The 26797-nt window shown below is 37.2% G+C and overlaps 1 pseudogene; it reads right to left on the reverse strand.

Annotated features, from left to right (window-relative positions):
- Positions 1-22181, reverse strand: part of LOC121481904 — a 76285-nt pseudogene extending 54104 nt beyond the window's left edge.
- Between the last annotated feature and the right edge of the window lie 4616 nt (positions 22182-26797).

The following is a 26797-nucleotide window of genomic DNA, read 5'->3' on the forward strand; positions in this document are numbered from 1 at the left end:
AGGAGTCTATTTGTTGCCATAACAATACTTCCCTCAGAACAGGGAAATGGCATTCTGGATCTAACAGCCCATCCAAGTTACGTGGCATTGGCCGTGGCCAGAGGAAGCACCATTGCTCTGAGTAGAGCATGTTCCAGGAGACAGGAAACCAAAATGTGGAGAACTATCAGCACTTGGTTTTCACTGGCTACAATGATAGAGATGAAATAGTTATTTTATAAATAACATTTCCACAATGAAAAAATAAAAAAAATACCAGAAGTAAATGAAAGAGCTGTTCTTTGGTTTCATCTGCTTGATTACCACAACCCATAATGCTGAATGCAGCATATCCCTTGATAGGATTATTCGTGTAGGGCTCTCTAAATATTTGATGAGCCCATTGGAGCTTTACAGAAAATCTAATTTCCGAGTTATCACTAAGAGCATATTCTGGCGCTGATACTGGTTCTCTTTGCTAAGAAGATGCAAACTTTAAAGCATACCCTTGCTCTATCTTAGCAATTTTGGACATTTTTTGGCCAAAGTAAGATCAGAATCTAAGAATAATAAACTCACTTATGAACCAATTCAATGATATAGGATATATATCAATGCAACTAATAGAGCAGAAGGTCCAAAACAATACAGAATACCAAGAGAAAAAAAAAGTACCTCCTTTCCTTTTGCTTCTGGTTCCAATATAATGATGGCTTTAGAAAACCTTTATCCATGTATCATTTTCTATAATCCTAGATATTTAACTTCAGATGTTAATATTCCTTTTGAAAAAACGTACAGAATTCAAATATTGATTAAAGTAAATCCAAAATATAGGCAATTCTTTTGAACAAGACAATCATTATAGTCTTTAAAAGTACTGAAAAGTAAGGGTTACAGAAGGGGAGGAGAATGAAGGGGTGGGGTTACTGGTTACTGGGTGACAGGCACTAAGGAGGGCACGTGATGTGATGAGCACTGGGTGTTATACTATATGTTGCCAAATTGAATTTAAATTAAAAAATTTAAAAAATAAAAGTACCAAAAAGTAACAATTTACCTTCTGTTTTTGTTAAATGTTGTTTAATTGAATAATAAGATTTTATAGCCAGTATGCATGGATAAAATTTCATTGTGAAAGTATATGGAATTACTTAAAAATCCATATTTTGCAAAATATCCTCAACTTTCCTCTGTGATGAAGACAGAGAGACTTGAGTAACAGAACACTTGAAGACTCTACATAAGCAAGAATGCATTGTTTGATTAATTATTTTACTCTTTCAAATACCATAATTAAGCCAAATGTTATTTTATCACTAGGAATATAATTAAAAGAACTATTTTCCTCTCTCAAAGACTCACAGTTTGGTAGAAAAAAAAAAACACATACAGTAAAAAAATTCATGTGCTATGGTTCAGTTGAAGACCAGATGACATGGACAATGACCCCAAAATGGCAGTGACTTAATCCTTAAGAAAAAAAAAGGTTATTTTTTACACATACAAAATCTCTTACAACATACATGAGGTAAGGATAGAGTGCAAATGGAAGTCTCTGCTCCACATTGTTCCTCAGGGACTCATTCTGATAGTATCTTAACCACTTTTCTAGTCACTGGCCCCATCAGCAGAAGAAAGGGGAACATGGAGAAACAAGTAGGGTTTTTTGTTGTTGTTGTCTGGGAAAGTAAAATTCAATTTCAATCATGACCCCTTAGCAAGAATACCAGGATGACAGGAAGCATAGTCTTCCACGTGCCCAGGAAGGTAAGAGAACATAGATAGTAGTGAACACCAGTAGGATCTACCACAAGGAATACTTGAATAAAGCAACAGGAAACATTGACCTTTCCAGTAGTTTGTGAAAGGATGGGTGGGGGGAAATCCATGGGCAACATAAGGAAATGTTCAAGACTCCTAGCTGGCCATGAGCCTGTGGCATCTACTTCCTTCCTCAGCTAGTATTTGGCAGCACTCTGTTGTTACCTCAAATAATGACTTCCCGCTCCAAGAAGTTTTAGTCCTAATCCCCAGACCTGTAAATTTGTTGTCTTACATGGCAAAAGGGATTCTGCAGATGTAATTAAATCAAGAGTTTTGAGACAGGGAGATTATCCTGGAGGATACAGGTGGGTCCAATGTAATCATAGGGTCTTTACATGGGGCAGAGAATAAGATAAGGAGTTCTGTAACAGGAGCATGGGCCAAAGTGATGTGATGGCTGTGTTTCAAGATGGAGGAAGGGGCTAGAAGCCAGGGGATGCAGTGCCTCTAGAAGCTGAAAAAGACAAGGAAATGGACTTTACCTTAGAACTTCCAGAAGAAAGTAAAATGCTGACACCTTAATCTTAACAAAAATGTTGAGTTTTTAGGTGTTGAAAAGAACTATTTGCCACTAGTCATCATTTTTGGTTGGACATTCCACACATGTTTAGTAGATTTTAATCAAATATTACCAAATTGTCAGGGCTGATATCAAGCACTAACTCCTCCATAAGCCCATCTCAAAAGAACAAATGTTGAAAAGAATTGTATCTCTTCAGGTAGAAGACATACAATAAATAATAATAGAAATAATAATAAATAATTTGTGCATTATTTCCTTACCGATTTTATATTTAACCTTTCTTCTTTTAAAGTATTTCTTATAATTTCAGTTGGATATATGGTTTGAAATGTGTATATTGTATAAAATAGCAACATTTTAATTTTATGTCTATATATTTCTTTTTTAATGCATTACACAGAATTAGACATGTAATGATTCTTAAAAACCTCTTAATTAGGGGATCCCTGGGTGGCTCAGTGGTTTAGCACCTGCTTTTGGCCCAGAGTGTGATCCTGGAGTCCCGGGATCAAGTCCCACGTCAGGCTCCCAGCATGGAGCCTGCTTCTCCCTCCTCCTGTGTCTCTGCCTCTCTCTCTCTCTCTCTCTCTCTCTCTGTCTAGCATAAATAAATAAATAAAATCTTTTTTAAAAAATCTCTTAATTAATTTAAATATAAATCTTATTATGTGTATATATATATATATATAATTTCTTAGTTCTATTTTTGAAGTTCTAAAGGAAAGCTTTAAAATCCTTTTCAAATTTCATATTCAGATCAGAGAATCAGAAAAAAAATTATAAACATAAAATATCAAATAATAGCATCAAGACTATTGACTTCCACAAGTATAAAATCATAAATGTATGGTGTTTCAAGCCTCAAAATTTGTGGAAATTTGTTACAGCAACAATCACAAACGAATATATCCTGACACCTCTATTGGGCACTGGGATGTGCTATAGGTTCCCTATCCATGTATGGGGGTGGGCCATGAGGGGCTCAGAACAGGGGATGGGGGTGGTTTCTCCCTAAATCTATTCTCCCATTCATGGGATCTGGCCCACTTTGGATCCAGTCTTCTGTTATGGAGTAAGTTGTGACCCTCCCCCCGCCAAAAAAAAAAATTCAGATATTGAAGACCTGAACTACAGTATCTCAAAATCTGACCTTATTTGAAAAAAACGATCATTGCAGACATGATTTGTTAGGATGAGGCCACGCTGGAGTCAGATGAGCCCTAATCCAATATGACCAGTTTCCTTATAAAAGGGAAATCTGGACACACACATGAGAATTTTATGTGACTCTGGAGGTAGGGTGGTGAGTCTACCAGCCAAGGATTGCAGGCGAGCCATCAGAAGCCAGGGGAAAGTCTGGCAGATTCTACCTTAAGAACCTCAGAAGGAAACAACCCTGAAGACACATTGATCTTGGACTTCTGATCTCCAGAGCTGCCAGAAAATAAACTCTCATTGAAGCCACCTTGTGTGTGGTATTCGTTCGGGCAGCTCCAGGGAGCCAAATTGTCCTCCTCCACCATGACTCAGCCTTCTCCCCACAATGGCTTCTCCTAGTTCTTGGGTTGGTTTTCAGAACCCATTAACTCTGTTTGCTTTTGCAGCTTCCCCAGGGTGGTGGTAATGGGGAGTCACCCTTCGATCGCCTTTTCTTCTCATTTCAGCAGAAACTGCCTGTTTATATTTTCAGCACGTACAACGTCTCAGGGAGTAAATACACATTTCACTCACTAGCGCTCTGTGGTTAACACAAAGCTCTTTTTAAGGATTGATTTCATTTATTATCAATGAAGTTTTCCTCCTATATCCTTTTGCTGTTGTTAATAATTCATCCCAGTATTAGAAATGGTTAGGTCCTCTCTGACGTGTTCTCCCTCTGTTTTTTTATTTTTATTCATCACTGTAAAGTCAGCTAATTCCCTCTGCGGTGTCAGTCAACATGAGGAAGTCCACAGAAGTTACATCAGGTCCTATTTCACTGTGTCCCCTGCTATAATATACAATTGTGTAGGGACATCAGTGTATAAATCTACTGACACCTTTCTTCCCTGGGTATTTCTAGTCTTACCAAGGAAACTGGCAAAAGCTTCAAATATAACAAGAACTTGCAAGAATTCAAGTGTGGCAAAGACTACTTTTCACATAGGCAAATTGGATGCCATAAAAATAATTTGTGTTCATATTATCTTATGAATGAGATAATGTTATGACTAAGTAAAACACGGGAGAATCTAAATCAATTCTTCCCAGTTTATTTTAGTGGTAGCCATTTTGTCATTGTGAATTACATGAACTTACTTTAGTTGGAATTAAATGCAGTCAACATCAAATTAAGTTTCCATTGCTTGTTTACGTTAGAGAGCTCTTACAACCACAATTTTGCTTACAATATGCCTGCTATGGTATTTTATGGTTTTTAGTTATTAGATGTTCTAAATAACTAAATCTTTGTCTGTAGCCAGCATTGGTAGCTGACTTTTGTTACATTTTGTAGACTTTCATCCAAATCTTACCATTTCTTCAAGGTCCATATTAACACCAATTTCTCCATAAGTTTTTCTCAAACAACACTAACAGATGTTAAAAATAGTAATGTTATCTATTTAAATAGTTCAAGAATTATTTTATAAATATAAAATGTCTATATTTTTCATGTGATTTTCATTTTTGTCTTCTGAAATATTATTTATGGTTTGGGTGCAAAATCTTTGAATTACAGAGATGAGGAATTCTATTTTGTTCCTTTTTTACAATGCCTCGAATGGGGTAGACACATGGTGGAACATAAATATAAATTTCTTAATTAAGTTACTTACCATGTCAATCTTATTTCATGTGTACATTTTAAAGTGCTACTTCATGGGCAGCCCCAGTGGCTCAGCGGTTTAGCGCCACCTTCAGCCCAGGGTGTGATCCTGGAGACTCCGAATCGAGTCCCACATCAGACTCCTTGGGCATGGAGCCTGCTTGTGTCTCTGCCTCTCTCTCAATCTCTCTCTGTCCCTAATAAATAAATAAATTCTTAAAAAAGAATAAAATGCTACTTCACAAAGTGGGGTTACTTTAGAAAAGTTGTTTTGTTTTTAAAAATATGGGATGCTTGGGTGGCTCAGCTGGTTAAGCATCCGCTTTCAGCACAAGTTGTGATCCTGGAGTCCTGGGATCCAGCCCAGGGTTCTGAGATCAGGCCCTGCATGGAGCCCTGCATTAGGCTCTCTGCTTAGCGGGGAGTCTGCTCCTCCCTCTTCCCATCCCCACCACCTGTCCTGTGTGCTCTCTCTCTCTTTCTCTCAAATAAATCAAAATTCTTAAAAAAATTTTTAAATCTCAAAGGAAAAATAAAATTCCATTTAAAATTTTATATTCAGTTGCAGGACAGGTATGAAAATAAAATGTATCCTACCTAGCATTAAGATTACAGAGATAGATTACAGAGGTGTTTTTCTATAAGTTTCACATATTTACATTTCTTAAAATACAAACTCTGACAAAGCACTTCTGCATGAAAACTGACATTTGTTAGTCCATCAAAAAGCACTTATTGAACACACACAATAGAGGCAAGAATGTTACCAATCATTTTAATGATCTCAACAGTAATTTTCTTGAAATATGTTTTCCCACGAGAATAAATCACACGTCTCTTCTATAATTCTATAGCCCTGGTACACAGGACTAGCGTCATGGCTTTACTGAGGTACAGATGCTCAGTTTTGGGTTTCGGGTTTGGTTTTCTGAGAACTTCATTTTCCCTCTTTTCCTGATACAGTGTCTTTCTTAAAGTGAGGTTGATGGGATGGCAAAAAAAAAAATCAAACAATGACATTTTTAGCATCAAATGAAACAGTATTTCTCTAAGTTCACAGATAATTCTGCAGAACAGTTTTTATACGAATATAGTAATTTTCTGCTTATGTAAGTATATAAAGGCAAAAATGAGATGAATGTGAAAAGTATTATTAGCATCACATGAGTCACACATATCACCAAAATGTCACTGAAGAAAACATAAATGCAGACACACGTCAAGTGAAAGAGATTGCCACCTGCCAATCACCAACAGCAAGTTGTAGAAGGAGAAGGGAAAGCAGAGTCTTGGAAAAAGCTATTATTATTCCCAAAAAGCAATTTTTTTTTACTTCAGAGTGCTACAATAGAGTTTGATTGTGTTAATTTTATCATCTACCCTGATTGATGATAGATCTACAGCACTGTCAAAACCTCAGCAAGCAAAATAGTTAAACATTTTTGACTATTGACATAATGCAAAACATAATGAGGCACAAACAAAGGTCGGGGACAGCAGGCTGCTGCCTCAAGGCATCCTTTTCAGGTAGAAAGAGGAAAAGCTGTGATTTATAGCTCAGTTGTCCTCAGGAAGTATTTGACAACAGACTGTAAAATAAGGTAGAAGCATCAGTAATACACCAAATGTGTGTCTTACACTGGCACATTACAGGGAGACACCAGGGGGAGGTCACAGGTGGGAAAAGCATCTGATTTAAAATCCAAGAACTGGTTCTATTTCTGTGCTTCACCCAAAGTGTCCCAAGGTGGACACTAATAACATGCACATTGAGATTAATTCACAATAACCAAGATTTGGATATGTCCTAAATGGCCACAGATGGATGAATGCATAAAGAAAATGTGGTACATGAAATGGAATATTATTCAGCCATGTAAAAGAGGGAAATCCTACCATTTGTGATAGCATTGATCAATCTGGAGGACATTATGCTAAGTGAAGTAGGTTAGATATAGAAGGACAAATACTGTATGATCTTACATACATATGGAATCTAAAAAATATAGAACTCACAAAAACAGAGAGTATAATGATAGTTACTTACCATGGGCTGGTGGGTGGGTGGAGAAAAGGAGATCTTGGTCAAAGGCTACAGACTTCCAGTTATAAGATCAAGAAGTTCTGGGGATCTAAGATGCAGCATGGTGATTATAGTTAATGATATGTGGTATATACTCAAAATTTGCTAAAAGAGTAGATCTTGAGTGTTCTCACCATCAAAAAAGAAGGCAAGTCTGTGAGTTGATGGATGTCTAATGAGCTTGATTGTAGCAATCATTTCACAATGTGTACATATACCAAATCTTCCAGTGGTAAATATATATAATTTTATTTGTCAATCATGTTTCAATAAAACTGGGGGAAAAACTGGAAAAATGCACCATCGGGTAAATTATTTAACTTTTTATATCTTGGTTTGTATCTTTATATCTAATGTCTAATTCTTAGATGTTAGAAAAGTCAGAAATATTTTGAAAATATTTGTCTCATTATTATCACCATTCTTTGTGGCTGCAGGAGATACAGCAATTTCAAAATGAAATGGGAGCCTACATGTGTAGAATGTGTAGCCTGTTCTTCTTATGAATGATGCTGGGCTTGTAGAAATCTCAGAATCAGCCCCATGTGATAGTAGAGCTGACAACCCAATGAAAGATTGATCTAGAACTGCTATTTTGGAATCGAACTTAACTTTGGGTCATGACATTCCCTGCCCCTTACCCTTGATAAGCTACCCAGAGCCACCCTTTACGCCATCCTTCATGGTTTCCTCTGATGTAACACGTGAATAGCAATTATGAGTATTTTGTAGAGCTTTTGAGGAAAAGTGGAGATAGTTTATTAAGGTTTTTAGTACAGTACATGACAAGGTAAATACTTGCTGAATTAGCCCCTAATGTCATGATTCCTTAATTGGAATGTGTTCCTTGGGGCTTTATTCTACATCACAGCTTCCCATAGGACTGTCTGTGATTCTGAAAATGTTCTCTATCTACACAGTCCCGTAGAGTGGCCACTGAATCCGTGGGAATATTGAACGCTTAAAACACCACCAGTGTTACTGATGAACTGAAGTTTTTATTTTATTACTTTTAAATTGAAATAGCCACATGTGGCTCCTGGCTACTGTATCAGACTCCACAGGTGTGGAGTCTTTCCTCATTCAACACTCTACCTGGGTGATCCCACCTACATCTGGAGTCCCAGCCATGGTCACCTGCACCCAGGCATTCCCCAATCTCCATCTCACCCCAACGTAGTAGCTGATATTTACAGGACAGTTTTTAGGTGCCAGGCATTTCTAAGAGCTCAGCGTGCAGTGTCTCATTCTGGCCACGCAGCATCCTTGTGCCATAAATACGATTATTCCTGTTATGATGCAGATGAGAAAAACAGGAACAAGCTGATTCATGTCTGAATGAGAAGTTAGACAAAATAACCTTCGTAGCTAATGCAATGATCTGGGGATATGAACCTACATTATATACTTTGCCTAAGGACAGGGCCATTTCTGACAAAGCCAGGACTAAAGTGCAGGCGGGTTTTGTGCTTTCCATCCGGTTTTGATTTGACCGTGCTGCGCTGTGGAATGGATGTCTGCCTTGTCAGCAAAAACATGGAAACCTCTACTGAGAAACTAGAAATCTGGGCAAACCTAACCGAGGAAATAGGGGAATGGGGGTGGAAACAACGCTGAAGAATGAATCTAAGTTGTTGTGGAAAGTGCTAGTAATGGAAATTCTACGTGGCTAGTTTATAAAGCGTAAAACTCTCTCTCTCCTTTTTATGGACTCACACAGAGGTACATCTTAAAGTCATAATAAAATGGGATTTTTCAGTGTGAACGTTAAAGGAATCAGGTTAGAAATGAGACTTTTCTAGATTGTCTAAATGTCCATTGAAACTATGAAGGCTCCTTTAGCTCTGGTTGCATGGGATGTCAAGCTTTAATTTGACTATAAATTGAATAGTCTGCAGAACATGTCTGAGAAGAAATCAAAGAAACTCAAAGTGAGATGAGAGAGAACAATAGGATGTTTATGCTTCCTTTTGTTCAATTTTAGAGAATCAAGTATCTCTGAAAGCTACTAGAAAGAACATGTGAATGGTGCCTGGGTGGTTCAGTCGGTTAAGCATCTGCCTTGGGCTCAGGTCATGATCTCAGGGTCCCTGTGTCAGTTCCCTGCTCAGTGGGGAGTCTGCTTCTTGCTCTCCCTCTGCCCCTCCCCCCACTTTGTGTTCTCTCTTGCTCTCTCTCTCTCTCTCAAATAAATGAATAAAATCTTAAAAAAAAAAAAAAACATGTGAAAGGTCATTTCTCAGCTCCTATAACAAGCCTATATTTAATCTTAAAAACATCAAAGACTATAATTTCCTTCTAAGAGCTTATGCTTCTTATTCTATCCCCAGAGTACTAGCGTGCTCACGGGTAAGAGGTTCAATGTAGGAAAAATAATAAGACATTTCACAAGTGATTTCATCGTCATCTGAAATGCACAAGGAAGGAACTTAATTGGAGAGATTTACCAACAGAAGGACACTGGCTTTCTTTTCTAGCAACTATTAATTTATTTTAGTATTTTTTCAAATGTTGGCAAACCTCTTAACTCATATTGAACTTAAAAATAATGCAGCGTTGATATTTTATTTTTATTTTTTAAATTTTTTTTAGCGTTGATATTTTAAACCTCAAAGTAGAAATTTGATAATTTTGTCTAGAAATGTTTCTTCAGAAAGAGAGAAAATACTCATATTCAGGCACGGAAGATATGCCTTGTAACTACAGAAAAAGTAAGTTTCTGTTACTTACACAAATTTACAAACTCGTTGATAGTACCTGCACACCTTTAAAATATCACATCATATTTTATATTTTCACAAACATATTAGCCAAACTGAGTAGTAATCTCTACTGCTTTCAGACAAGGTGTGGCTCTGTTTTACCAACTGCAAATGCTAATCAGCACCACTTTGCAGCCTGGGCCCATTCCTGAGGCAGACACAGCTGGAGATGGGGGCATGCAGCTAACAGGGTCTGTGACTCAGGTTTTCTGATTTGTGGACCAGAGCTCACTATTTGGGAGCACTCCTAATAAATTCAGAGGATGTGCTGTTACTATGTCATGTTCAGAATTTGAAAGACATGCAGAATTAGGTCGTCCTGGTGCATCTCTGCCTTCCAGTGGCTACTTTTCTACTTCCCCTTGTTTGAAGTAAGCAAACTAATGTAACCTGTAACAATTCTTTTCAGGAAGCCTTTCTGATCACATCCAACAATTTGGGGAAGCTGACCCTCTCCAGCTGCTCTCCTAACAAATTGGCCATGTCTCTATCACTGCCTTTACCTCAGAATTATATCTCTCCATATGTCCACATCTTTCACCAAGCTTAGAGATTTTCAATGGCAGAGGCTGAATGTTACTCATTTTCCAATCCCTGATACCTAAATATGCTACTTTAACACTTAGTAACTGCTTAATGAAGTTTTGGTGGGAAAAACAACAACTAGATGAAAGAATGAATGCATGAATGAATTTAAATTTGGCAAGAAGATTAATGTAACATGTAACTTGGACTTTGTGTAAAAAAAAATTAGAAACCAAAATTCTTCATCATCTGTCATCCACCAAGAGTTTTAGATCCTTCTAGCTGTCAAAGATCATTTGAGTGCATTTTTGTTTTCAATTTTGCTTTTAGGATCTATAGTATTCCATTACAATAGATTTTTATTCTTCCAGGGAGTCTTCACTACCCTATCAATGGGGAAAACGATCAGGTCTTCTCAAACCATAATCCACCAAATCATTACTGTTATTTAGAAGAATGTGTGTTGGAGACACAACCAAGCACTCCCTGAGAATAAGGAACCAAACGTGGTATTGAGGCTGAGGATTGAGTGTGTGATGGGGAAAGGTGGTCATGATGGGGCTGATGGAAGATGCACACCAAAGGGGAATAAAAGATCAGAGAAGGCAAACTACTTCCCACTTGAAGAGCAGAGAAAACGCAGAAGAAAGTCCTTTGTTCTTTTCATTTTTCCTTCCATACTTTTTTCATGATGCATGAGATGCAGATGGAGGGCGCCCCAGAACTCCCCACCTTGCGTGGTGTGCTTCCGAGCTAGTGATGGCCCTCACCTCAAGGAACTCATACTTACACATTTCTGCTAAATTAAAAAGCTACAAATTAAAGGATAATGTTCATAGGAAAGAAAGTGAAGAAGACATTTTCTACAGAGGGAATGACTTTCTAAGCATCAGTCAATGCAAGGAATCTTCAATGATAAATAGACTTGACCTTTTTTAAGAAAAGATTTTATTTATTTATTCATGAGAGACACAGAAAGAGAGGCAGAGACACGGGCAGAAGGAGAAGCTGGCTCCTTGCAAGGAGCCTGATGTGAGACTCAGTCCCAGGACCTGGGATCACGCCCTGAGCCGAAGGTAGATGCTCAACCACTGAGCCACACAGGCATCCCTAGGCTTGACCATTTTTAAAACTCTTACTATGAAAAATGATCCAGAAATTGTGAATGGAAACAGAAGTTGGAGACATACAGTTTGAACAAGTATAATCACCAAATTCTTGCAGATAGGGGTTATAAAACCAATAACAAAATCCACTTAGTCTCTCCACCATAAAATCCAGACCTCACATGTGGTGTTGCCCCCCTTTTGGCCCCTCCAGGGCCCATGAACAACTGGGTTCTTTCTGCCTCCCTCCTGACTGCACCGTGATAGGAGTGCTGTGGGGACCAGCCACATGCCCTCCTGCCCAGGACAGGCAGCCTGCCCCTGATGACTGACTGACTTCTTTTCTTTCTTTGGTAATTTATTAGTTCATTAATGCTTCTTCCCAATACATTACCTTGAATGTCATTTTACAATTCCTCAGATTACAATTTATATTCAATTCCAGGCACTTTCATTCCTTAATTGATGTGGAGAGTGCTGGGGTGTCCACGCAGATTCCTTTTCAAAACTGAGGTGTCCATTCTTTACTTGCCAGAAGTTTTGGCTGCTGAAAATTCCTGTCTGAGTTCTTCTGTGGAGTTTGCCCTTGGCCAATGGGAGCTGTCTTACTTAAGGTTACATCCTTCCCTGAGGGAAGCCCACATCCAATGGCTCATCCAAATGTGTGCAGGGGGGCCTGTCCTCTGTGCCTCAACAAAGACGTCCCTCAAGAGCCATGTCAGCCATGCCTGACTTCTTCCCACTGTTCACACAGGAGTCCCAGCAGTTGGAAACACTGTGGGACAGTGCTACATTTCGTCTGGATACTGGTTGGGGCTCATTCATTATTCAGAGAGGACTTACACACTGTTTATGGTTCAAACTTCCCCACCCACCCCCCAAAGGAATGTGTGTTGTTTCCTTTATGGTCACAACCCCTCCAGAAGCACCCCTGGTAAAGTCATTATTCGCTACTTGCCAACTTTCTTCCACTAGCTCTCCCTTTGGTAGGGATTATGTCTCCCTGCTTCCTGCCCCATCCTCTGCCCCTCTGTGGTGGCATGGAAATGACTACTTGGCCCTCACTTCCAGAAAGGACTTCACCTTGCCCTGTGATGAGTGCAGAGAGCTTACACCTCTCTGGAGCCAACCCTGGGTCCTCCTTCTCTGGAAGCTCTCAGCCAGTGACCGAGCATGGTGAAGACTCCAGAACCAGGCCATTTTTCTGCCCCGTGTGTGACATGTCCAGTAACTAACCTGTGCCTTGGGGCTCCTTGCTGGGCTGGCTAAGGCACCATCAGTTCTGGTTCATGGTGAGGTCCTTCCTTGGCCAATCCGGTTCCTCCCTCTGTTTCCTCTCACAGACATGGATGGATGCCAGATGGGCATCATGACCTGAAGGTTTTGCTGACCATTTCTACCTCCTCCCACATTTATTTTTCTCAGACATCCTTCCTGATCCCCAGAAATCCTGCAAGCCACTTGCCCTCCTCTCTCGTCTCCGCATCTGCTACCTGGAGAACATAACAGGTGCAACCCGGCACAACACTGGGCAAATAATAAGGCCTTGATGGCCTTTGTGGGCTGCAAAAGTCCGAACCACTGAAGCCACAGTTAAGAAAAATGCAAAGGAGGGAAAAGAAAATTCACAGAAGAAATATGGTTGACCTTAGTAGGAATCAAAATAATGTGACTTTGAGACAACCAACTTAGTGAAACTGCAGTGAAACCCCACTGCTGCCTTCCTGGTGTGGAGGAGGGAGCTAAGCTCTCACACATGTACTGTTCTTCCCAGAAATACAGTTGTGCTTTTCACACCACACAGTCTGATTCAGCCACGCAGCGTGGGAACTGCAGGCCCAGAAATGCAGCAGATAAGCATCTCACAGGACAGTGAATGGGACTCCACTCCCTCTGGGTCTCTGTCTCCGTCCCTCTGGATCCTTGTGTTAGGCTGTCTCTCTGCCTCTCTCTCTCTCTTTCACTGTATCTCCACCACTCTCTCAATTTTTTTCCCAGGCATTCTGCCTTTAGGCCTGCAATTTAAAACCAAAACCAACCAAACAAACAAAAACAAAGAAACAAAAGATTTTGATGACTGCACTAAAAGGCAAAAACTATTTAACTTCACATTTCCTTCAAGTTCATTTAAACAGTGTCCTTAATTAGAAAGTTCTCAGAAGAGTCTATGTAGCCAAATTTTCTACGTAGAGAACTCTGAAGGCAATGTGTCCAGAGAGTGTTCCAGGGTGAGGAGCATCCAAGGCAGCAACCTGAAGCAGGTAATGAGTCTTTCTGAGAATTCGTATAGATTTGGTAGAAAAAAAAAATCTGACTTTAAAATAAGAAGGCTTTAATTTAGAAAACTCAGATCTATTATTTAAATAGTCATATGACTCTTAGTCTCAGGTTTCCCCCATTTAAAAGAAGTCAAGGAAAAGAATATCTACCTCACAGAAAGGTTATGAGCTCAAGTGAGACAATCTGATAGAATGTAAAGTGTGATAAATGTCAGTAGAAGATGATAGATATGAGAGTTTCCACTCAATTGAAAAGTTGCCACTTCAAAGCAATATTGTCAGATCAGTTTTGAGGTTTCTTCTTTTCCTTTATTTTTAATTAAGTAATTCAGTGATTATATAATAAAATATGAAGGTGGATGCCCTGCAGAGTTTAATAAAGCAATTTGGTTTTTCGTGTCCTTAATTTCGTGTCCTTAATTTTTTTCAAATATGATGGAGCTAGTCCTGCAGTTTAAAAACAAAATAAGATGAAGAAACATAAACTTTTAAAAAATATATTATTTATTTATTTAAGAGAGAGAGAGCACAGAGGGAGAAGCAGACTCCTTGTAGAGCAGGGAGCCTGACATGGGGCTCGATCCCAGGACCCTGAGATCATGACCAGAGTTGAAGGGAGATGCTTAACTGACAGAGCCGCCCAGGTGCCCTCAACAGTAAACTTTTATATACTGAAAAGAGAAAATATTTAACATTAAATTTCTAAAATGTTTTCAGTATGAGAAGCTATTGCTATCCTTTAAAGTAAAAAAAACAAAGCAATATACAATCTTTACTGGATGTTTTTTAAACACTCAAAATAATTTTGAGAGGCAAACCTATGTCACTGACTCCCATGGTTTATATATAATGGATCACGCTTATCATGTGATCCATATAAGCCACTGACTCCTGTGGTTTATATATGATATATCAGATTTATTATAAATGTGTATGCTGCTATGCAAATTAGTACACATCCTAGGCCATTTTAAAACATTAAGGTGATTTACATAATAACAGTCCAATATTTCTGCATTGACTCTTAAAAAATTGAGACTTTTTAATTTTAAATGATTATAAAATTAAATATGGATTTGGAATTAGCCTTTGTAAAATATTGCTGCTACTGGTATAATTTAATTGAGATCAATTGTTTATCAGACACGGAAAACAGGATAATAGCCTGTAAAATTTATCTAATTTAAATTTATATTAGGTTTGAGCTACTTTCCACTCATGCACTGTGGAGTGTGTGTGTGTGTGTGTGTGTGTGTGTGTGTGTGTTGTTTGGCAAATGTAGGAGGTGTTCTGTGAGAATATTTTTGTCTTCTTCAGCTTAAGCTGCTATAACGAAATACTAAAGACTCTGTGGCATTTATTGCTCACAGTTCTGAAGGGTAGGAAATCCAAGATCGAGGTGCTAGCAGATCAAATTCTTGTCCCGGTCTGTAGGTAACCACCTTGCCACGTCCTCACAAGGCAGAGAATTCTGGCTCAGGTGTTTCCTAATGCAAATACTCCACCCTCATGACCTAAGTATCTCCCCTAAGGCTCCATCTCCATACACCGTCAATGGGGGCAAAATTTCAATATGTGGATTTAGGGGGGGACACAATTCAGTACACAACAATATATTCATTTACTATTTGAAAAAAAAAAAACCCAGGTAAGTGAATGATCATCACGGATTCTGTCTAAATGTATTATTTACAATTCCACATAAGGGTCAGGTGATATGAAATATTACCACAAAATATATTCGAATTAGGATTTTTTAACTGAAAAGCTGTTAGGGTCATATTAATAATGTTTATAACAGACTGAACATTGGGACTATGAATGTGTCTGTTACTTGAATATAAAAATGTGTTTTTGTGCTCAGTATTTTTCAAAAGAGAAATAGGTGCTTACTTTTTCAGAAAGCAATAGGTCTCTTGTATATTTTCTTTTTATTAAATTATATATTTCATTTTAGCCAAAATCTGTGCTATGCTAGTATTTTCCAGAAAGATAATACTTTTCTGTTGAGACTTTTTAGGTCTATAGTAATGTATTATACTTTTCCTGCAATGTCCTGAATGCTTTGAGTATTTTTACTTTCCTAATGTTTAAAATGAAAAATGATTTCAAAATTGGTTCCCCATGAAAAAAAATTATTTTCCTTTCTCAGTATGACTTATTTCATTTAGCATAATATCCTCTAGGTCTGTCTTTATATTCTCAAATGGGAAGATGTCTTTTATGGCTGTGTAATATTCCACTGTGTCTGTTTCTCTCTCCTTCCCTCCCTCCCTCTCTACCTATGTTTGCGTGTGTGTATTTTGTGTGTGTGCATGCCTGTGGCCACATCTTCTTTATCCATTCATCTCTTGACGGACACTCCAGCTGTTGTAAATAATGCTGCTATAAATATAATGGTGCATATTTCTTTTTGAAGAATTGTTTTAGTTCTCTTTGGATAAATACCAATAGCAGAATTATTGGATCATATAATTCTATTTTTAGTTTTTTAAGGACTCTCCATACTTTTTTCCACAATGGCTATACCAATTGATATTCCCACCAAGAGTGCACGAGGGTTCCTTTTTTTCTACATTCTTGTCAATGCCTGTTAGCTCTTGTGTTTTTGATTTTAGTCATTCTTACTAAAGTAAAATGATATCTCATCGTGATTTTGGTTTGCACTTCCTGATGGCTTGTGACATATAGTCATCTGTTGGCCATCTTATGTTTTTCCTATGTTTATTTTACAAAAATGTCCTCTGCCCATTTTTAATTAGATTACTTTTTGGTGTTGAGTTGTATAAGTTTTGTATACATGTCCGGTATTAACCCTTTAGTGGACATAGCATTTACAAAGATTTTTCTTCCATCCAGTAGGTTGCTTTCTTAATGAGTCAGAATGAGAAAGAGAAATACCATATGATTTCACTTGTATGTTCAATCTAAAAAACAAAATAAATGGGTAAACAAACAGCAGAATCATATTTATAAGTACAGAGAACAAACTGATGGTTGCCAGAGAGGAGGTGATTAGAGGATGGGCAAAATGAGTGAAAGGAGAGTAGGAGATACAGATTTTCACTATAGAATGAATAAGTCACAGGGAAAAGAGGCACTGCAGAAAAACTGCAATCAGTGATAGCCATGTAGTAACAATTTAACAGGGCAGTGTAACAGGGCTACACTTGTGGTGAACATAGCATCCTGTATAAACTTGGCAAATCACTAAGTTCTACCCTTGAAACTAATGTAACATTGTGTGTCAACTATAATAAAAATTAGTTAAAAACTTTTTTAAAACTGAAGAAATTCAAAATCATTTTCCAAGGCCTTTCATACATTTAGTGAAATTCTCATACATACTCTTCACTTTTCTCTTTCATTTTCACTATTTATTTACTTTCTTTTAAAGATTTTATTTATTTTTGTGACACAGAGAGAGAGCACAAGCAGGGGGAGCTGCAGAGCCAGAGGGACAGGCTGACTGCCGGTTGAGCAGGGCTGGATCCCAGGACCCCAGGATCGTGTCCTGAGCTGAAGGCAGACACTTAACCGACTGACCCACCTGGACGCCTCTCATTCTTATAATTTAGGTTTAAATTTGTATCAAAGTAATATATGTATATAATACTAAAAGTCAAATAGTACTGTAAGTCTTACACAGAAAAAAAAAGATAGTAGTCTCACCTATGCCCTTCTTCCTCTATTACTGACTCAAAAAAGCATTTATAGAAAAAGTCTATAATCATAAGAAACACTATCATAAAATATTATTTGACACTCTCTAGAATTTTACATTTTTTCTTTTTTTGTCAAAGTACTTGTTTGACATTCTCATTAATATTCACATTAAGTCAGTCTTATTTTTCCTGTCAATGCTAGAATCATAAATAAAACTTAGAATCTGTACTTTTTTATTTAAGCATAATTGACACACAATGCTACATTTATTTCACATGCACGACTTAGTGATTTGCCAAGTTTATACATGATGTATGGTCACCACAAGTGTAGCTACCATCTGCCCTGCAATACATCACTATTACAATATCATTGACTGTATTCTTTATGCAGTGCCTCTTATTCATGTGACTTATTCATTCCATAACTGGAAACTTCTTTTTTTTTTTTTTTTATTTATGATAGTCACATAGAGAGAGAGAGTGAAGTAGAGACATAGGCAGAGGGAGAAGCAGGCTCCATGCACCGGGAGCCTGATGTGGGACTCGATCCCGGGTCTCCAGGATCGCACCCTGGGCCAAAGGCAAGCGCCAAACCGCTGCGCCACCCAGGGATTCCCCATAACCGGAAACTTCTATCTCCCAGTCCCCTTTCACTCACTTTGCCTAGCCCTGACCACTCCAGGCAACCATCAGTTTGTTCTCTGTATTTATAGGTCTGATTCTGCTTTTTAATTTTAAGTTCCTAATTAAAATCACATATTCTAAGATCACTTTCTTAAAATAAGTGCTACTTTGTGATAAGGAACTCCTTTTGTTACTTAAACTAAAAAAACTCAAGTAACGCTATCTATGTCTTTTATCAATGTTGTTAATCCATAAAATGTATGTCTATCTTATCATTTTATTTCTTTGTTTACCTGGGAAATAAATGGTCAAATCAGCAACTTAACTATTTTGAAATCATTATTACATAAGACATTTGAAGGATGCATTCTAAATAAAAATTCCACCCCTGAAGTTGAAGAAAAGCCTAAACGTAACACCTAAATAGTTTATGAACAAGTTCTGCCAAATGTTCAAAGAACAGATAATTCCCATCTTATACAAAGTATTCAAGAGCAAACAATGGAAAAATACCCAAATCATTTCCTGAGACCTAAATAACCATGGTATTGTGCCAAAAAATGAGAGCAAAAGAAAAAAAAAACACCACCCTACAATTCAATATTAGCAATTAGCATAGATGTACACTCATATTTTACCAAAATATATAAAAAATATACTAAAAAGAAAACACTCCATGATCAAGTAGGATTTAGCTCTGTAATCCAAGATAGTTCAAATCAGACAAACATAGTATTGTAATTTTCTACATTAATAACAGAAAAAAATGATCATTTTAGGTACAACAAACAAATAACACATTCAAAAATATTTAATATATTTCATATCTAAGAAGGATTATTTAGGCAACATGGCAAAATAAGAAATTTTAAAATTGAATGAAAGAATAAAAGTTTGTGAATATTTGAATAGGACAATAGATGAAGTTATGTTTTTCCAAACACTAAAAAATATGTATACTTGAATCTGTATGAATTAAATACTAATTGAATTGTTGTGATGTTGACGCAGAAATAAACAATAGAAAGGTATATAGGCTAAAAACTGAATTATGAGAATATGTTGGAATCATTAAAATTGCATTTGGTTGCATTTGACAGAAAACTCAGCTAACGCAAGATTAAATGGATTATGGTTAATATTTCAGCACTGAAAGCAGTGATTTAGTGATGCCATCAGAGACTTGCCTCTTTTAATTCTTCTGTTCCACCATTCTTCCTTGTACATCTTTGTCACGCATAGCTTCGAGATGTTTCACCTTTAAATTTACATTCCTATTCTAAGCAGGAAGATCATGGCAGGGCAAAAGCCAAAGGGGGCCCTGCTAGTTTGATCCAGAGTTAAACCTTTCGTGGAATCCCCCTTTCAGTAACTTCTGCAAACATCTTCCTGGCAAGAACTGAATCATGTGACCGTCTAGCAGCAGAGGAATCCAGGGAAGTAAATGGATAAGCCTTCCAACATCTACAGAAAATGAAGCAAAGTGCAAAAGAGATTATAGTCAGCTTTTGTGTGGCCAACCATCTGGCAAAGTTGGTAAAATCTGGCCTTCAAATTAATGGGAGAATACTAAAAATGTGGCATTTATGTAATCATCTATTCATATGTAAACATAAGGTTAGAGTCACTCATCACTCCATTTAAAAATATTCCAGATGGATTTGAAGGTTCACAAAATGAAAGTATGAAAATTTAGGAGGAAAATATTGGTGTGTTTATAAGTTTAGGCTAAACAGATCTTCTAAAACAAAACAGAAAATCCATAAAAGATAAAAAAATAATAGTTTATTGCTTCAAATTTTAAAGTTGCTCTATAAAAAAATATTATAAATAAATTTTAAAGTAAAATGACAGATCAGGAGAAATTATTTACACATATATATCAAAGAATTTGTATGCAAAATACTTTCCAAACCTTGTCTATCTTTATGCAAAAACAATGTACTAAAGAAATAGGCTAAAAAATTGAATAATTGATTCACTAACACATTGCTAAGAAACCCAGAAAAAGATACTCAATCTCAGCAATAATCAATAAAATGCAAAGTAAATAATAGGACATATTTTTTTCTCAGCTTCCAGATTGGGGATACTAAGAAGCTTGAAGATCAGAATTTGTAATGAAGATGTGGTAAATGCTGATGAAATTCTTAAATGTTACATATTACATATATTTTAATGGGAAATTTATCCTAGCCTAGTAAAGGTTTCCTAAACAAAACATTATTCACATATCACACAAAGATCCAAAAATTGCAAAATACCATATTCATTTAGGAAAAAAAATGCTTCCACAGACACAAAAGATGTTTACAATGATGTACATTGCATGATTGTTTAAGGCAGCAAAAGTTGTGAATTACCTGAATTTCTACCAAGAGGGGGGTAGACATATCTAAAATATATGAAATTCTGTGTAGAAATAGGAAAGATCTCTAGCAAATGATATTTGTTGAGTGAAAATAAGCAAGAAGCAATGCAATACCATTTCTATTTAAAAATTAAAATATGTCAAATCACATAGGTAGATAGAGAGGTGATTGATATAGAAATATCTGTCATTGTGTCTGCATGTGTTTGCAAAGATTTGGAAAGTTATAATTCAACATGTTAAGAGTGGCTCTTTCCAGGGCAAACACTGAGATTGGGGTAGGTGATCATGCCTCATCTCAATCACTGAATTTTTGTTCAATGAAAATATCTCTACTTGCATAAAGGAGATTAGAAGACACATAAAAGAAGCTGGTATGATCACAACGTAATTTTTAAGTCAGTATTTCTTCTGGCACTTTAATTTTGATAGAGAGAAAGGTGAATACCATTTCCGATGTACATTTCCACATTTGTAGACTCACCACTGCAGAGCTAGGAGATCAAAGTCCCAGCACATGAGCAGAAAGGCAAACGTGCTGCAGATATTAAACAAAATGACTTTGTTCTTAATACAAGGCTACCTCAAAACCAGAGAGGCAAGGAGATTTCTACTTGTATAACAAAAAATAAGAACTCTTTGTCTTCGCATCACAAATGTTCATATGCAATGAGAATGAAAAACATAAGGGCCCCTGACTTGGATCATGGACCTACAGAATCAAGGCTATTCTAGAAATGAGGTCACTGTACAAAGCTGTTGTAACATATGTTTTACTGAACTGACATGGACACAAGGAAATTGTAATATTACCCAAGGGCAACTTCAGTTGGTGTATCTCAGTGCATCTAGGAACAAGGAAAGAAAATCGTGTGCGAAGGTTTCCTAGAATTGTTAAAAGGGTGGAAACAATTTTTAAAATCCTGTTAAATTCCACCTGACATTGTGAATGTGGGAATAGCAAAATGCATAACTGCCAGCGCTGAATAAAATTTAAATGTTGTTACCATACATTTGAGTGCTGTTAGTGTATAATTCTGAAAGCAGAATTTTGTAGCACTTACTTAATTGCTCTAAGTTGATGTTAGGAAGGTTAATTTTTTTTCAAACTTATCCACAACACAAGCAAAACTAGAGAATACAGCCACATAGTTAAAACTGCTTGAAGCTTCAGAACAGGTCATAAAATTATGAAAAATTTGAAGAGATGTCTACAAATGTTTAAAAGATCTGTTCCTAGGGTCAAAGTTGGACAAGTCCACAACACCTTCTGGAGGTGTAGTATTTGTGTGGTATTTGATAGCATTTTGTTGATTGACTGGAGTATAAAGATTGGCTTTATTTCTGCCATCTTGTAGCCATAATTGACCCAAATAAGTTGTTATTTAGAAAGAAGAAAAGCCACAAAGGTTGTAAACATAGGAAAAGATGTATCACAGTATATTGGCGCACAAGAATTTCCCAGTAGCTCTTGCAGTTCTATAGAGGTGGACTAGGATTTCATGTCTGGCTGAGCAGTCATTCTCAAAAGTTAGCTTCCTCATCTTGCATTCTCCGGCTGCCTCCAGCCAAATCATTTTGCACAATCTGCTATGTCGTTCTGTAGAGAATGTTTGTTGTTCAGCCATCTTGGGATTGCTCGAAGGAATTGGCAGGGGAGCCTTAGAACACCTTCCAAATGTGACGAGACATCATAGTTCTTCACGGTGAATTCGCATAAGGGAATTAACTACTTTTTGAAAATTTTAAAATCTGTGTGCAGTTTAGTCACCTGTAGACATTCGAATAATCATCAAGAAATGTGTCCATGATGTAGTCTCAAGTGTAACTAAAACATTTTCTATAGAGTGGAAAATTTGTTCTCTGAGGCAGTAGTTGGTATCATAGGCTGCATGTACAGTGTAATTAGGACCTATTTGCAATCTTGGCAATGATGTCTCTCTCAATGGCATTTGGCCCCATTTCCTCATGAGATTATTCACTTGGTTCTACCAGTAGGCTAGAAGGCCAAAGCTCCCATCTCAATATTTATTCATACTAAGTTCATATTGGTTTTGTTTTTCCTTCATCCTCTCTTCTAGAACTTTTTACTGCCAAGGTTAAGGTAATGAGTATGCTGGAAAATATGTCACTCTTTTGAAATTACAATGTATGAAGTCTATACTAGTTGGAGAATAAATCTATCCTCCCTCCTTCCTTCCTCCTTTCCTTCCTTCCTTCCCTCCCTCCTTCCTTCCTCCCTTCCTTCCTTCCTTCCCTCCCTCCTTCCCTCCTTCCTTCCTTTCTTTCTTCCTCACTTCCTCTCTTCCTCCCTCCCTCCCTTATTTCCTGTTCATCTCAAGCACGAATGTTGTTCCTAATGGGTCTCCTGAAAGACATGGTGGTTGTCATTGTCAATGCACATGATAATGACCATCTTTAATATTTTCTTTGTATGGTTCATTTCAAACTGCTTAGACAAAGATGTATCCTAAAAAAAGGTGGGGGCTTTAGTAGCTTATATAACCTAGAATGTTTATTACTGTGCTTTTTAATAATCTGACAGATATAATAAGGACAAATCCATAAGTGAGGAAGAACAATGACTGCTTAGCCAAAAGAAAAAAATCAGTGAATATACAACTAGATATAGCATTGACTTTGTCTTGGGGTACTATTAGCAATGAAGGCAATAATTAAAGTGGGATTTGTTTATATAAAAATAAAACTACTACTTTTCTTACATGGAATTTGGTAGGAATTTAATCAAAGCTGTACAAATATATATCCTACCTGAAAGAAAAAATTGTCTAATAAGATATTAGTCACACTTATGATGATGAGAATAATGAGAACCAAATAGGGTACACACATGGAATAGGTGCATTGTCAACACAGTCTGCTTCTTAACTAATTAGCAAATCAGCCCAAAGTGGCACATCAGCTTCAAATGAGTCTCATAGCTATTTCTCTTGGCCTTCCTGCATAATTAATCAAATTCATGATACTAGGAAAATATAAGAACATTAATCTATATAGAAAAATAATTTGGTGCTGGCTTTTCCTATTTTTATGTTGTGCCATAGTGTTGAAAGCAAAGATTCTGTAACTTGAAAAAACACGCTTGGCATGTGGGGAGACTGAGAGTCACATCTGATGTTTATATTCCTGTCGTACATAAGACTGAGGCTCACACTGAAGAAGTGAGTGGACTGGACATGCAGAGCTTGCTCTGTCACAGGCACTGAGCAGGCCATTTTGGCAAATAAACTCATGAGCATGTAGGCTTCCAACACATTTCATGTGTCAAAGTGAGGCTACTGAATACACTTGGGAAGCTACAAAAATTGTTTCTGTTCAAATTTCATCAAGCATCCAAATCATATCTCTTTTTAAGTCACTGAAATATCAAAAGTAGGAAATGAAAATGGTGTTAGTTATCTACTGACCGGTAAATACAGAGCAGAGAAAAACTGTCAGATAAATAATATCTCTTCTCTCACAAAAGTAATAATAACATTCCATCTTTATTCTGGTTTAACTCTATGTGCCTATGTTTGCATTAACAAAACATATGGCAGGGGTTCCTTAATCTATAGAGAAAAGAAGAAAAAGAAAGAACAAAGGTTCCTTCTACATTTCCTTTTCTCTCATTTTCTCGGACTTACTCCGAAGTCCTTTCTTTCATTTAATCATGGCATAGTCATTCATTGAATCCCTGCCACTGAGAAATGTCTTGAATAGACCCTGAGTAGACAAAGCTTTAGGAGGCACAGCATATCTTTATTCAGATCAAATCAAGCTGTCCGAGTCAACCCTGCAAATCTCTAAGCACTTCTTAGAACTGAATACATAGCAATTGTCCATTGCCTATCTAAGTTGTTTTTGGAGCCTATAATTTCAAATGGCATTCAGAAAAATATCACCAGGTAAGCTGGCAAAGCAGTTTTATTGGATATGGAAATCAATACCTTCTCGTTTCACTCTTTCTGACCCAGAACAGTACCTGTTACTTGTGCAGCAGCACATCTTGGAGCAGGCCAGATTACAGTAAAATAGCAAATGATCCACATATGTGTTTTGGAAATCATTCATTTGCATGCAGCAGAAAAGCCAAAGAAAACTCATTTAAAACCTAAAGATCATTTATTCTTTCTCATAACTGGAAAGATGACCATGTTCTTAAGCACAATTTGGTCCAGGATTTAGACATTCTCGGAACCCATGTCATGAATTAGTTTTCTCACGCATGATTTACCCTGGACATTTAAACGGCCTTCACTGCCCTAGACTTTTCCTGAAGGGTGCATACTCTTTGAAGATTCACAATGTACTTACTGACAAGACCACTGCAGAACTAATTGCAGTACAATGACAACAAGATACTCACATTCTTTTGAGTCAGAATAATCCCAAATGACATGAACAGATGTGGGAGGGTCGGTCCCCAAAGGAAATTAGGAGTCATGTCACCAAGAAAGATGAGAAGTGGATTTTGAGTAGCGATCAATACATGTCTCTATCAAAAAGGGATACGTGTTAGTTCTTTTACTTGAACGCACTGCACACTGTCATCGATTTATGTGGTTGTGTATCCTTTCTGGTAGTTACAGGATATCCTAGAATGCAATCTGTTTGAGGGCAGAGATCATGTCTCAACTGTATCTCTCTCTTCTTTGACCATGGTGCTTGATCATGAGTGAGAGGGAAATGGTTATTTATTAAATGAACAGGTGGATGGGTGAAAAAATGAATGAATGAACAAGAATAACATGGACAGAGCTTAGACAGGGATTCTGTAATAAATAGGGAACCATGGGAGGATTAAACCTGCATTTATGAAAATAGTACAACCCATCCAGTCGGGCTTTGCTTAGGCCAACTATGTTCCTCCAAACACATCCTCCAAAGGCAACATAAACTCTTAAGGATCTCAGGCCAATTGCTCTCTAGCAATGGCCCTAGTGTTTTAGGGAAATATAAGAGAAAATTGAAATTGTTTAGTCACAGAATATTTGTAGAGTTTATTGACCTTATGACACACCCTGTGACACTGGAGTCAGTTAAATACTGGACTAAATCTCTCTGACAGATATTAGCTGTCACAAAAAGTAATAAAATCTCAAATTCTTATAATTTCCCCAATAATTCCCCATTGTAACACCTTCCATTATCTCTGCATAAAGACATACCTCTGATGGTGTGTTAGAGGTGGAAGGGATGGGAGCTAATGAGAATAACATAGAAAACTACCTTCTTCTCAATTTTCACCTTTTTCCCTGAGGTAATGCTATTCTTATTTCTCTGATGATCTCCTTCTCATTTTTTATATCCCAGTTTAGCCATTTCCAGACTCCTTGGCAGCTGATGACAAACCCCTGAAATCCTACCTAATCCTACCTAACTTAGGTATGTACCATATTGAGAGAAATATATACTCTACCTTTCTCACATCTATAACCTTGTTAAAACCTTGTTGACAGGGATTCTGTAACCTGGCTGTAATAAAAAATTTTTAAAAAGAAAGAAACATGGCTATTCTAAACAATTAGCTGGCAATTAAAAAAAAGAAAAACTATTTTAGAACTGTCAAAAACGTCTCTCTTTTTATCAGAAAATTGAGTTTGAGTAATTTTTCTGGAGTTCTTAGAATTTTTTTGTAATTATTTTCAGCCCTATGTGCAATTATTTATAACAGAACTCAATGTACAAACTTAGCAATACTCCTTAACACCCAGCGACTCAGTAACTATTTTGAATTTTTAGATATGTAGCAAGAACTTTGTCATAGATCACCTCCTTCTTTGATGAATATAAATATGATCATATGTTCCTATCTCTATTGGGAAGTATACAGCATTTTCTTTTATATTGTATCCCAACCCTAGCTCTTTGCCCTATGCCCAGGCACCCAAACTGATCATGAGAAAGGGACTCTGAGATGTTTTTAAAAATATTTATTTATTTATTTATTTGAGAGAGAGATAAAGAGAGAGAGCACAAGGGGGGAGGGGCAGAGGAAGAGGGACAAGCAGACTCCCCAGTGAGCAGGAAGCCTGATGTGAAACTCCATACCAGGACCCCAGGATCGTGTTCTGAGTTGAAGGCAGACCCTCAACCACTGAGCCACCCAGGTGGCCCTCTGAGATGTCGTTTAAATCACAGTTGCTGGCCAAGAACTTGCTGTAGCCTACTTAGGAAGTCCAAGATCTTTGTAGCTTATAAATTGCTAATATTTTACCTGTATTTTTTATATTAACATATC

Source organism: Vulpes lagopus, chromosome 24 (genome assembly GCF_018345385.1).
Source record: "Vulpes lagopus strain Blue_001 chromosome 24, ASM1834538v1, whole genome shotgun sequence".
NCBI classification, from domain to species: Eukaryota; Metazoa; Chordata; class Mammalia; order Carnivora; family Canidae; genus Vulpes; species Vulpes lagopus.